Source organism: Alosa pseudoharengus, unplaced genomic scaffold (genome assembly GCF_046254945.1).
Source record: "Alosa pseudoharengus isolate Yale_2024_CS ecotype anadromous, Long Island Sound unplaced genomic scaffold, YU_APseudo_1.1 YU_APseudo_1.1_scf_10, whole genome shotgun sequence".
NCBI classification, from domain to species: Eukaryota; Metazoa; Chordata; class Actinopteri; order Clupeiformes; family Clupeidae; genus Alosa; species Alosa pseudoharengus.
The window spans coordinates 15,498,616-15,502,710 of NW_027468565.1; positions in this window are offsets into that span (position 1 = coordinate 15,498,616).

A 4,095-nucleotide genomic window follows, 5' to 3' on the forward strand; every position below is an offset into this window, starting at 1 on the left:
TGTGGTTTATTGTTGGTGTGCCCACATCACCTGAGTGAAATTTTTGCTCATTTTCTGTTCTAGCTCGTTTTGCATTCTGATTTGGAATGCTATCTTTGGAAGCCCTTCCGATTCTGACCCGGCTGTCCCCCTGCCCCTAATAGAGTGGCTGGGGGTCCCACCCGGGAAATCCTGGGGATGTGTTGCCGCTCATGAGCAGAGCCTAATGGTGCCTCCTCACTCGGGCTGCAGAGATGGTGCCCAACAATGAGTCATTGTTTCCCCCCACTCTCTTCTCGCCATAGCACAGACACAAAAGCTCTGAGACAGTTTCCTGTAGATAAGAGATGGAGGGAGAGGGAGAAAAAAGGTAGAGAATTGGCCAACTGTGGTCACTGCAAACAAAAATATCTCCATCGCACAATTATGAATTTAGATAGGGTGGGGAGGGCCCTTAGTCATTTTGTGATTTCCGCATCCACAAGAAAAAGCCTCTGTGTGTAGGGGTGTGTTAGAGCTCAGAGATATTAAAAACATTTCAAACATCTTAATGTAGCTCATGAGTCATGGAGTCCTATCAAGTTCATGCTTATTGTGGTATTGCAGCATCATTTATCTGACATAGTTGTACTATCTGAGGGTAATGTCCTCCTAGACTTAAAGAGGGTCTGAGATAAGAAGCACTATTGTATGGAATTCGCCAAAAGTTTTCAGAGTTTTGCAGTAAACTGTGACACAGAAACCCTCATTTTCAGAAATGTCAATGCATTTAAAAACCTCCATTCTAGGAACCAGACTACAGTATCGAGTGTCATCAGTCCCTTAGTATGTGCCCATTAGAACAGTATTTGTTATTTGTTAGACTGAGGTGGAAACATAAATATTTCTTCCCCATAGCATGTGCCTTGCAAGTGGTTTAATGACGTACAATTCTGGAAAGTTCTTATAAAAGTTGACACTTCAGCACTTGCACTGTAAACAATAAAACCTCAGGATTCCACAGACATACTCGCAGAAGATAACATCTTATGATTTATTTTACAACGAAAGCTGACTGTCATTATTTCACCAGATGCAGCTGACTGCTTCCAAAAAATCACATTAAAGTACACAATGCTGCACAGGGAATCGAGTTCGAGTCTTTCTGTATATATTTTCAATCAGCTACAGGGAATGCATGTCGGAGGAAAAGCTCTGCTGTCTGTCTTTTTACCATATCAACTCCGTATGGAGCCATGACATAATGAGTGCTTTCCTCCTTTGTCACAAAATGGCCCCTTATTTTTTTGTGACTGGGCAAAAAAGAAAACCCAAAACACAACAATAACTGTGCTTATTGTCTCAGCCGCAAATGATGCTGACAATGTGGCATGAAAGAGATGACCGACTTGTATGGTGGAACTACTGTCTGCAGACAATCGTGAATAAAGCCCCCAGTGCATCTGTTGAGAATTAGAGAGAGAAAGACCACTCCTACGATGCAGCCACAACCCACCCACCCATTTCATCCATCCCACAGTGAGGCATCCCCTCAAACCCCTCCACCCACCCTCCACCCTGACCCCCACCCCTCTCGAAGCTACACCACGCTCCACGTCGGCCCCTCCAGAACAAACACGCTGCCCGCTTCCTGAGAAGCTCCAGCGAACTCTCTCAGGCCTGGCGCTCATTAGCAGGGCTCTCGCCTGCCGTTGACATTGTTACACACACTCCCGGGCCATCCACCTGTCAGATTGTTTCAGTGGGCCGAGTGGTGACGACAGGGAGGCCTACCCCGCCGCTAGCCACGGCTAAACAGGGGTGGGAACGTGCAGACACAGTGGAACGCTCTGTTGCAAAAAGGACTCCGCCAAGACGTGGGGGGGGCACACACTGTCGTGACCCACACCCTCCCACCCCTGCGCCTCTCCTATCTTCTCTCCTGCTTCTCACACGGTTATAAATGTGTGCTCCTTGTCTATTGTTCTGCTGGAACTAGGTCAAGGAAGACTCCTAATCGGCTGCCAATCGATCAGGGCAAAGAGGCGGCAACGCGCCTCATGATTATGAGAATTTTTCAGATTAAAATCATTAGTGGCAATCTGGTCAGGTCCCTATTCGCCTTGATGTCTAATTAGGGACGTTGAGCATATGGTTGCGTTACGTAACTTAAGCGACTTCACCATGACAGAAAAAGCAGGAAGACCTAAATACTACGTGTGTTACAAAAGCAAATGCATCACATGGCAATTTTGTGAAAAAAGCCACTCAAATGGTCTACTTTGATCTTATGTTTGTCTATGTAGAATTGCTGAAAGACCTTATTGGCAACCCACATCTTATCTCTCTACATTATCTATAATTACTCAGCCAATGTTTGTAATCAGGCTAAGTCCTCATCTACATAATACAATGTTTGCTTAGTCTGCAGAACTAATGATTTCAGCATGTTAGTGCAGCTTTCTTTGTATGCTATTACCAGTAAATAAGCAAAATGGTTTCAAAGTTGCTTGTAATTTCAGACTACTGGACTAAAGCCATTATGTATCTAGCCATGTGTAGCTGCACATATCTGCACGTAGATAGTAGTAGTAGCAGTAGGCCATAGTAGTAGTAGAAGTAGTACTAGTAGTAGTAGTAATATTAATAGGCCATAGTAGTAGTAGAAGTAGTACTAGTAGTAGTAATAGTAGTAGGCCATAGTAGTAGTAGTAGTAGTAGTAGAAGTAGTAGTAGCATTTCAACTAACCTTCAGTGCAGATCAATGCACCCAATGTCTATCATGTTTACAACTTACTTAGGATACAATGTGTGAGCAGTTAATTTGATTTTGATCATATGATAAAAGTAAACTGTCATATCCAGTCATTGTTTTGATGTTTTGACAGTTCCAGTCATTGTTTTGATGTTACCTGGTTTATGTTTAATTAATAAAGTTCTGAATGGAATGTTTTAATTAATCATGCACGTACATGTTATCTGGAAAACATATGATATAAAACAACAACCTTTATAAAGATGACAGAACATTTCAGTATATTAATTATGTTGGTATGTTGGTGAATTTCTTGCATTCCATGCTTACTGATCATTGCTTAATCAACACTGGAAGAAAACAAGGTGTGTCTCCATGGATAAATGTCAAACCAAAGAATCTGTGGGGTTTGTGCTGTAGGGCCAGCTCTTTCCAGTAACAGGCTTTTCTGCAGCTGAGTGGAAGAATCAAAGTTTGTCATAGAGAATTGAAAAACCAAAGTCTGTGTATATTTTCCTTGACTCCTTGCCCTCTTGGAATTGGACTGGATCACAAAGATGCAAACGACCACATACATCTCTCAGTATGAGTGTGTTTACTATTTGTACTTATTTTCCAGGTCTCTGTTTACTTTCGGCTATGAATGAGGCCCTTCTCCCCCGGCCTTAGGCTCCTACCCTGGTCACCGTGGGAAGTTGTGGAGCTTAGGTTTGTGCCATGGTCTGTGGTCTTCAGCCTCCCTGTAAAAAAGCCAAAGAGCGCTTTTGTTGCTTGGCCCTCCAATTCTTGCATCTATGAGCACGAAAAAAATACTCATCCTAGCTTGTTCCTAATTGACAACAACATGCTATGCAACTTTTCCCTGAGTTGGCTTCTTCAGTTCTGTGCATTCCAAATGTTTTTCATTAGCTGCAAAAAGCTTCATAGTTGTTAAGGGCAAAGGCAGTTTTCTCATTGAGAGGGGGCCAACAGAGGAGAAATAAATACATGTGATAATCAATTGGAAGAGCATCTGCGTTCAAGTCAGGCAGTGTATATATTGATCTTTTATGAATGTGACAGTCTAGACCCAACAGAATTAGCACATATTTATGAATAATGATGTGCCTAATTTGAAAATCAATGTGTGAAGTACCCTTGTCTCAGGGCAATGGTTGACCTTGTGTTGACCTTTAAGGGCATTTAGGGAAATAATCGATAATCTATCAAGACTGTTCACACACACACACACACACACACACACATACACACACACACACAGCATGCTAATAAACAAACATGCACCTATTAAACAGCAAATAACTATTCTAACTTTGCATGTCAACTATGCATCAGTGCAAACAATCAGTGTCAAAACTACCACCATCAGTGTGGGGTGAAAA